The sequence below is a fragment of the Toxotes jaculatrix genome, chromosome 6 (genome assembly GCF_017976425.1).
Source record: "Toxotes jaculatrix isolate fToxJac2 chromosome 6, fToxJac2.pri, whole genome shotgun sequence".
Taxonomy (NCBI): domain Eukaryota; kingdom Metazoa; phylum Chordata; class Actinopteri; family Toxotidae; genus Toxotes; species Toxotes jaculatrix.
This window is the reverse complement of record NC_054399.1, coordinates 28,847,172-28,858,243: the sequence shown is the minus strand read 5'-3', so window position 1 is coordinate 28,858,243 and position 11,072 is coordinate 28,847,172.

The following is an 11,072-nucleotide window of genomic DNA, read 5'->3' as shown; positions in this document are numbered from 1 at the left end:
TTGTTTTTCTTCCTCATGACATATTTTTTTACTTTCTATTTACTTCTATTTACCTTGTCTCCAAGCACTCACCTTGAGGATAGTCAGAAAGGTTTACACTGGAGTTTATTGGTGCACCTGTACCAGTATGCTCCAGTATGACTTGAATATGATATGAATGGATTTTCCAGAAGGCTTTAGTGTAGTTTTGTGTCCATTATGCAGCGAGACAGAAGGTAAGGATGCAGAGGTCAAAGTGGTGGACAGCTGTGTGGCATGCCTGATTTTCAGGCAAGAGATTGGAGTTTGTTTCCCATCACAAATCAGAAATTAATGAATTAATATGTAGCAGTGAGACCCAAACAGCCCCAAGGATAATTAGACCTGATCCAAACAGTGTGGTGGACCAGAACAAACAGAGAGAGCTAACACTCAGAGCACTACGATACTTCACCAGTTCAACAAAAAGGCATTTTTCCTGCACCTCACAATTCGCACTCTGCCTCAAACACACATTTTTATGTATGACATGATAATGACTGATGAGCTTCCACTCTGCGATTACACAAACATTTTTCTTTTTTTAGACTTATCATTTTTCAAAAAAATTTTTTGAAAAATTATAAAATGATAAGCTTCTCAGTCATTTCCACAGAAGCTTCACCTTTAACACCAGCCACTGAGGTATGCTGGAGCAGTGAACTGCAGCCAACAGAGATGATGTGCCAGTAAACACAGTCTACTGTGTTGTTTTTTTTTTTACCAAACATACCTGAACAATAATGAGAAAAGGTGGAAAACTACAGTTGGAACAACTTCAAAACTGTTCGCAAACCTCAGTGCCTCAGGACAGAATATGTGGCTTCACCATATCCAAAGAAAACAATGAAGGTGCATTCAAGCTGCAGCTAACAGGTCGTATTTTCTGAGATGGGTCTTAAGGTTGGAAGTAGTGGGTTCAGCTCTCATGATGCCTCACCCTGTTTTACTTACCTGACCTCAGCCATGAGATGAACATACGGTTAAGGTTGTGGAAAGGTGAGGGAGAAACAACACTGATACAAAGGAGACAAACAGCAGCTTGATCTGTGTCAGTCCTCTGTTTTGTCGACTCCTCCCTCCCTCCAACACCAGAGTCTATATGCCCTCTGTGTATAGCACTGGATCCATGGAAATACACCATTACAAAACATGTTAAGTCAGTTGTCACTAACTGTAAACATTTATATATATTCAGAAGTGAATTTCACACTTCAAAGACTTCAGTGAGCTAGTCTGACAAAAACTAATCCAACGTGGAACGACAGCAGAAAGGAGAAAAGAGTCGCAGCTGAGACACACCAGCCAGTGCAGCAGGGCCAAACCAGGCCTGTTTGGTCCCAGTATAACTTAATGTATCACTTACTAACCAAGTGAACCCATGAAGATCTTTTTTTAACCCACTCTGTGGGCTTTAAACACTATAAAATAAAACAAATGAAGGATTAATGGCTATATTGACCATATCACCACTGTTGCAACCAGTGTGTAATTCATGTCCTCCAGTTAGTTCAAATTCACAGATGTGTGTTTGAGACAGTAACTCAGCTCTGCACAGGCTTTTGCTTTAGTCAGGTTTGCATGATAACCAGCTTAAAGCTGCTATTATTAAGCAGAGTTGACTGTGCTTGCATGGATACGGTGTACTTAATGTCATCCCCTCTGATTTTTGACATTAAACATGTTCCAGCAGGGCTTTTGTGGTGGATTTTATTTGCTATTTCAAGTTTCAAAAACACACACAGCATAATGACCAGCCTTGAGGAAATGACTAAAAGATTCTTTCTGTCTGTGCCGCATGTGGGGTCCCCTCTCCCCCACCCACCCTCTTTCTAGGACTCTCTCTCTGTGTGTAGGTCTATTTTTGTCATTTTGTAGATGTCATTATGTGGTGTGGCTGTTCTATTTTTACTTTCCCTTTTCCACCAAAGCCCTTTTTTCTGCCCCTCTCTCCAGGCTCGTCTCCAGCACCAGGCCTACCCTCTTATTTTAAAAAAGGGGAATCATCTGTAAATTGCATGCTGGCTTGTGCCTAATCATAACAACCCAATGTAAATAAATTGACTCGCTCCCTCTCATAAGTGGTAGATAAACCACCCCCCCTCCAACCCTCCATCCCACCCTCTTCCACTCTGCCTTTCTGAAACCCCACACACATGCTTCTAATTCTCTGCTGACAAGAGAGAGAGCGATGAGATAGACAGACACACAGAGAGATAAAGAGGAGGAGAGACAGAGTGATGGTTCCTTCAAAGAGATAAGACAGAAGAAACAGACTTTTAACACCTGAAATGTTGATATAAATCACACAGGAAAACTGTATGCAGCACAACAGACAAAACATCTCAGAAGACCGCAGGATTTAAAAAGAAAAAGTCAAACAGAAAAGGAAACAAAACCCAGTTGTTAACAACTATCAGATTTTAAAAAGATTGTGTTTTTTTCTGAGACGTAGTGGTATAGAAGAATAAAATAACAGAAAAAGGAAATACTCAAAGTACACTACCCTGTCTCTTAAAAATTATCTTCATATACAACGATCACCAGGTTATGTTTTGTCCTAACATGTTGTGAATTGACCTATTTTGCGAGTCACAAATACACTGATATGAACAGATCAATAAAATGTTCACAGATGACGTATTTCTTTCCGTCTCTGGTGTGACAGTCATGCACTTTCCTGATGACTCTTCAGCTGTTGATAAAGATAGTGCTTCAATCATTCAAAAAAATATGATGCCTCCTGACATAATCCAGCCAGAGATTGTTTCCTACAAAACGTATTCGCTGTCACAGTTTGTTCAAAGTTTTCCAGAGCCGGGACAGAGCTGGGAGAAAACCCTGCAGGTGCTCAGGTGAGAGCAAACAGAGTGGTAGAGGTTGCATGTGTATGTGTGTGTTAGCGTGTCTGTGCTCATGTGTCAGCACAAACAGGCTGATTATAGTTGTTTGGGTAAATGGCAGTGTTTAAAACTGACATTTAAGCTTTCCCTATTCTGACCACATTACATCAGCCCCCAGTGATGAAGCTGTCACACATTAACCCGCTGCACATTTCTGCTGCGCTGCCTCAAGTACGTCTCAAAATACATCAAGGAATTACCCAACGTAATTACTACACCTTAGCAGCGAACATGCACACAGTTTTGGTATGATATCCACTCTACCCCCAGAACAGAGATAATTAAAGTTTATAAACGTGTTCATTATAAATTCACTCTTTTTGCTTAATTCATATAATATTATATTATATGAATTCTAAGGTCAGAGGTCTAGAACAATGTCAGCACAAAGAGGTGACACAGATAAACAAGACAGAATTGTGGCTTGACATGTGGCTCTGTTTGCCCCTGACCAGAGATTAAATACTGAACCCAGAACTTATAACTGAATTAAATGCTGACTGTTCAGGAAGCTGCAGTATGAACTCACTCGTTTTCTGCTGGACTGTGGGAGAATAAATGAAGTTTAATGTTTGAGAAACATTAAAGCTAAAAACTACAGGGGCCAGTTGGTGAAACTGTATATTTGTGAATAGTTTTTAAAGATATACAGAACGTCTTCAGCAGGAACCAGTGGGATCGGTGCTGAGAGCCACAGGCAGAAAATCAGGAAGTCAGACACTCTCCCACTGACCCTGAATCAGCTGGTGTTTCTGTGTGTGGCCGAGCAGGTACACGGAAGTGTACACCCTCCACAGGCCAAAAGACAGACCTGCAACATCAGATCTTTTAACTTCAGTTGAAACAGCACATCAGACAGTTAGAGAGTGAAGAGTCATTTCCATCCTCTGATGTGAAACGACAAGATAGAGCTAAATGAAGAATGACAAGAGGGGGTAAAGCAAATGCAGGCAACAAGAAGAAGTACTCACTGTACATTAATGTATGAATTCCCATCCCATCTGTGTTTGACCGTTGTCCAACTGTGCAGACCATGTTTTATCAACTGAAAGTGTGAAAGCAGCTCTGACACCAGGGCAGGTCCTCTGAGGACAGGTGCCCTGGAAGCAAACTGCATTCAGTCACTTCAATGCTCTAATAACGTTTGTTTGTGATGAACTGCGAGAGCGTTGTGTTTCCGTATTGTTGGGTGTGTGAATAGTGTGAGAAGCGGCGATGTAATGTCAAAGTTTGCTGACAATCACACAACTCACAGGTCAGCACACAACAAGGTATCACTGCTGAAACATGGGAACTACTCCAGCATCAACTAGAGCCAAATTTGCGTATGTGTGTGTGTGTGTGTGTACCTTGTCTGGGCATGTAAACATGTTCACCTTTTCACAAACAGGTGAGTACTTGCCTGCACGTGTTGTGTGTGCACGGAGGAGTGTGTGTAGGAGGACAGCTTCTGGAATCACGAACTCCTTGATGACTCACGCTGCTGCTATTCACTGTCACTGTGCTAACGTGCTAACTGTGTGTGTGTGTGTGTGTGTGTGTGTGTGTGTGTGTGAGTGTGAGGACCATGATGAGACAACTGCTTTGACATGTTAGCAGAGTGTGTGTTCTTTTTCACATTAGCAGTTCTGGCAAATAGTGTATAATGTTTGAACTGCAACCTGTAGCAACCATGCTCATAATATACAGACGTTCAGAACTGTGAGACATTATATCTGTATGAACAGCAATACTACACCACTGTGAGCTGTCATCTTTCATAATGCTGTGAGTGACAGTCACATGGCAAACGTGGTTTAAACTGTGAACAACAGCAGGGGTGCAGAATGTAGTAGTGATGGTCGGGACATGTTCCGAGTGATATCCAGTGACTGCTGGGATAGAATTATTACTATATTTAATCAAAAAATTAAAACACAACCACAGTTGTCTGTCAGTGTCTAGCCAATGTATGTATACACAAACAGATCTTGTTCTCAACAAGTCCCACCTCTCTACAACAAGCCCTGCCTTCCTAACCCAGGGCTAAGGTTAAGTGAGGACAACCACCATCTTCCAAAAATACGAGACAAATCACGCCATCTATTGTGGTGAATATTCATTCAATGCAAATCATTGTACAGAAATCTTACATGAACAAAACGGTTTCTTCATCCACAGCCAGTGGCTGTTGCAGGAAGATGAAGAAGTATGTGGCGTGATGTTTGGGTCTAAGTTACAGTAACAAATTCTACCCCGCTGAAGTGTCTCTGTGCCCGTCGCTGACTCTCTGCCTGCTCCAGGAAGGTTCATTCTTAGGGAACTCTGTATTACAGACTTGGAAATATCAAATCATGTTTCTAAATACTAGTCTCTCTGTCTTCTCTCTCTCTCTGTCTCGATGTAGTGCATGTTGGCACCATCCATCCTGACCACCTTAGCCCTGGCAGGCTCTTCATGAAGTCTGAAAAGAATGTGCTGACTGAGGAGCCCCTGGCCATGAATTCAAGGAAGGAGAGAGAGCAGATTCACAGAACTCCTTTTCACGTTTTACAGTTCAGCTCTCTGGACGCGATCCGAGCTGAACGCCCTCCGTTTTCATCAGTTTTCAGTTGAAGCTTGTCAAATCATGTATTTCTATATAAATGATTCAAATTATGTTTTTAGTGATGCATATTTTCTGTCCCCTGTGGGTTTTGTCCCGTCTGTTTAGGAATAAGGGTGTGGTGGAGGGATGGTGGAGGGAATAGCACTATCCTCCTCCTCCTCCTCCTCCTCTTCAGCGTGGCTTGGCTCTGTGCAGTCAAGTCACAGGAAGTGAGGACTTTTGTGTCATCCTGTGCATCATAAAGGTTCCAGTCCTCCTCTTCATCACCTTCATCGACCTCCTCCACCTTCCCATGTCTTGGCTTTGTGGACAGCAGGCTGTGCTTTAACAGCGTGTTATTGGTTGTAACCTGACTGAAGAAGTGCACAAGAATGGCAGCATGCATGTCCTTTGTGTCCCTTGTGACCTGAGAAGCTTTAATGGGAAATCACACCAGTGTTGTGATCAGTGTACAGTGTGCATCTAATGGTGAGAAGCAGATTTAGATGATCTCAAACATCAGTGGAGGTTGAGAAGCTGCACCTTTCTGAAGCAGAGGGCAACAGAGCAGAAGTATGGGAGGTCCACAGGGGGTTCTTCGTCATCAGTGGACTCATCAGTGGATTCATCACCAGATTGATCATCTTCACTTCAGAGGAGGTGTCTGTTACAGGCTCACACATCTCAAACCTTGGCCTGCACATAGTCACAGCAGTGGCATTAAATTAGTGCTCTTAAGTCCTGTATGTGTGGAAACTCCCAGGAATTCATCGGCCTGCTACTCTACAGGTTTGTCTCCAAACAGGTCATGTGTCATGCTGTATTAATGCACGTGTTCATCATTAATAAAGCTGCCACTTACCCAGGTTCCTCACGCAGTTTTTTTTCTCAGAGAAGGGTGATGAGTTCCCAGGCATCAGCTGGCACGGCATCTCCCCCCTGTGGCCAGATGAGCTTCTCTGGCAAAGAGGCAGGTGTCAGTCATGTGATCAAGTCATTTAGACCTTCAAAGGAACTGGCAGAAGGGAGAGGCAGAATTATTTTAGAAAAACATCATTAACATAATGTAAAAATGAATATCCCAAGTCTGAAAGCTGTCAAAGTGTCAAGGATATATGGACAAGATAAATCAACTGTGAGAATGGTTTTTAATTGTCTTTAAAGATTTATTCAGAGCTGCTAGAATAATAAATACATGGAACATTTGAATGTGAGGAGAAGAAAGGGGTTGGGACTTTTGTTCAGTGACACGCAACATAATTAAGAATTTCCAAACACTCACCACTGTCAAAATCTTTCTGTTGTAGCACAGGAACCAATCTCACCTGAGGCAGCTCACTGTGAAAAAATGTAAGTTGCAATTTATGATTTTGCACCTGAAATACAACTCTATCATAGACACAAAGTATAAGACAATACTGTGACTTCTATACACTGATTATTTCACCATGACTCAAACTGTAACAGCCTCAGGTGTGTGTGACTGTGTGAGGGGCTCACCTGCTGATGCCCGTTTAGTTCGGAGTGAGTGGTGAGTTGAGCATGAAGGAGACCAAAGAGACATTCTCAGGTATCCTCAGAAGGAAACATACTACCTGTGATTACACAAGTGTTGACCCCAGTGTGTGCCTGTGTCACTCCCTTTTGCAACACTCAACTTCAATTAGTCCAGCCTCTACACACACACACACACACACACACACACACACACACACACACACACACACACACACACACACACACCTTTCCTTTCCTTTACCTTGTGTTGGTGCATGTAAGTGTGTGTGTGTGTGTGTGTGTTGCAGCTGTGTGTGGTGTAGGCTGCCATTGCAAAACATAGTAATCTCATTTTCTGTGTGACAATGTCAGTGGAACAACATGAAAGACTTGTCGGCTTTTCGAGGAAATCAATGGATTTTTTTTTTCGTTTCTTTTTTTTTTTGGTGGGTTGAAGGCACCTCAGCTCATCATTTAATAACCAATTAAACTGTCACCTTCGCAGGCTGCATGATGTATAGCTGCAGGTTGCAAGTGAGAGGATGAGTCCCGGCATGCCTGTACAGCAAAGTCAAAGAGAGCCTTAAAAAAAAGGACAATTAAGCTGTGGATTTCCAATGCTGTCTCTTATTCTCACACACACGCACACACACACACACACACACACACACACACACACACACACACACACACACACACACACACACACACACACACACGCACACGCTATCCACTTCTCCTTTTAAGTATATAATCGCAAGATGGGACAGTTTTTCAGGAGATTAAGATAATTGTGCTTTGCTCCTGCGGGGTTGTGAAACGATGGGGAATGCATTGCAGCACACAGACAGACCGGCTGTTTAGACTTTGCAGCCACATTGGGTAAGTTATCAGTTCACCTCAGGTCAGTACAGGTAAACAGACTGCTTGTGTGTTCACATTATAGAAGAAAAAAACAATGCTCTTACAATGACAGGATTCTACGGGGGAGTGGAGGAGTGAAATGGCAGTTAAATGGTACGTAGAGCAGAAGTATTTTTAGTTTATTGGTCCCACAAGTGAAACTTCTTTTTTGCAGCTAAGCATATGAAAAACATAAACACAATGAAAACACAATCAGATAAAAAGACAGAAGGCTGTGAATGCAATTAAGAATACAGAACAAGATTAATGTAACAAAAGCAAAGAAAAAACAGTAACTACATTAACAGGTGTATGATGAATAGTTAAGTTGTGCAGGGTACCAAGAGTCAGTTTATGATAGATATGATAGATAAACCACACAATTTATACTTTAGATACAGCAATAATCAGAAATACAGTGTGCAATTTGAGAGCATGGAGCGCAATAAGATCGGGGTGAAATGACTGTGTATTTGAAATGCAGTGAAGTATATTATAGACAGTGTGTAGTGATGGCAGTGCAGCAGTGTGTTCAGCTGTTAAGTAGTAGCTGCCTGCTCAAAATTTCGGTAGCCATGTCCTTGGGTCCGTCGTGTGCCCTCAAACTGCAATTAATGACATTTCCCGCAGCATGTGAAGGCAACAGACGTCATTCTGCCGCACAGTGATTAATGAAGTCTTGAGCAGCCATCAGCATCTTATCTGAGAGCCTCAGCAGTCAAAGTACATGATGAATGAATGAATCTTAATCAGCAAACAGCAGACTGTAAATACCACTTTAGCCAGCAGGGATATACGGGTATGTGTACACAACTGTGTATGTTAAGTTTCACAAAACACACACAGTCAATGCAAAGGTTCACAGATCCACTCAGACATGAATGAAACAGCATTCAAGGTTGTAAAAGAGAATCCATGGTCTGACGATGATGTTTTAAGATCAGAAATACCATTGGTCAAATTCGTACACAGTCTACAGAGACCTCACTCTACAGGCACAATTATGTTTTGTGCTTCTGAAATGAGTCGTATATACTTATGTAAAGTAATACTCATATAAAGTACAAGCACCTCAGGAATACAAGCACTTGAATAAATGTCTTCAGTTCATTCCCCCCCCCCTGGGCTCTGCTGAACACGGAAGCAAATTTTCCAAGATGTTCTGATAAACTGCTCCGTTCCAGTCACCACCACCCTCACTTCCATTTAACACTTAGTAATACTGAGCTGGACAAACAACACATTTTGTCATTTAGTTCAGAGAACTTGTTGATACTGGTCCACATTAGCCACCAAAAGTTTTACCTCATGAGTAATAACAGTGTGTCTGTAGCAGCAGAACACCTTAGTGAACTGAACCAAGCAACAATGCACTTTATTGCTTAGGAATCAACATTAAACTCTAAAGTCACGAACCCTTTCTGAAACTGATCAATTTGAATTTAGGTTGTGCAAATAAATTAATAAAATACACATTTGTGAACTTGAAACAAAGCCTTACACATGCTGTGTGTGGCAGCACTGACAGGGCGCAGTGGACAAACCTTATGCTAATAGCTGATGTTTTAGGGCCGTTGCATGGATCTTGCACCGGCTTCAGCAAACAAACGTCACCACACGGGCCATGCTGAGGGTTTTCCATCATTCAGCTGTGCCTCAGAGAGCGGGGGTTGCGTGCCAAGCTGCATTTCCTCACTGATAGCAATCGAGAGGAGGAGGCTACTGACTCATTCCCAGTGTGTACTCTGTCATCCTGGCTCAGTTTCTCATTAAACAGTGCACATTCATTTCCTTGGCACATACACAAAAATGTTGCACTGTGATTCGTTTGGTGACCTCTACTGTCACAAATGTGCACAGCACACAGCAGGTGGAGGAGATGTCAGGATGTTCCGCACTGAAATCCTTTTTAAGTTGCGCTCGCTCAGGAAGTCAAATGCAAATGATGATGATTCAAGTCAAACTGAAAGGTTTCCTCTGTGAAGCCTTTGGCAGCTGATCTGTGAAACTGACGGAGGTCTGAAGAGGCTGAGTAACAACAATAACAAAAGGATCAAACTTTTAAACCACTAAACCACTGATTTCCGTGGAGTGGCATGTCTTTGTGTGTCACACCATTAACACGTAGAGTCTTGAACGGTGTGTGGGAAGCACACAACATCACACACTGGCAGGCAGACAGACAGACACTTGCATCATGTCACTGTGCATAAATATGCATCATAAATGCTAACATGAACTCGCACGTGAGGAGCTGGTGGCAAATGTTGCAAGAAGTGGACTGAGGTGATACTGTTCAGCATGTTCAGTCAACATGCTTGACACATGCATGTTCTGACTACTAGGTTACATAACATTGAAAAAACATAGTAAAGCATACACTTTGTCACATTCAAGCAGAGATGACCAGATTTAGCTCCAGTGTGATGCTAAAACATATCGTATCATAAAATGATGAGGAAAATATTTTTAATTTCTTGACAATAGCTGCCTCTGAGCCTGTCATTGTTTGCACTGAGTGACTCAGCATAAACAAAATACTTGATCATACATTTCGTCTCCAAAGTTGACATACTTGTCTGCTATTCATATTTGGCATGAACAAGTCAGACGTGGCGCGGGTCGTATTAAAACACGGCTTTTCCTGTAGGAAATGTGTTAGTCAAGGTTCAGTTTTGGTCAGAAGGTCAGCTGGGTTTGATTCACAAGTGAACACGAAGTGTATTTGAAGAGTCTTTGCTCACTTGTACAGTAAAAAAGAAATAATCTGTTCAAGAATCTGTTGCCTGAGACAATAAGAAACCATCACAAGAAAATTTGAGAATAATAACTTCTAACTTGACAGGATTACTAAAAATATATTGTGAATGTGGTCATTTGGGGCTTCTGTAAAACTTGGACCACACAGTTATTCATTTTAAAATTAAGGGCCCTTGATCTTAGAAACAGAAGCCTGACTAAAATATCTTGAGTTCAGATTAAGTTGAGATAAACATCTAATCATTTCCTAACAAAGGCAGCTGAGTAAAGGCAGTGCTGGAAACAATATGTTGGACTGTAAACTGTATTTTATGTACTGCGATGCCTTCGGGCAGGGCAGGGGCTCATGTTATACTGTTGACGTGATCATACAAACAACATATGAGGTGATGCAATAACAATGCTGCATTCTTTGAGGTTTAATA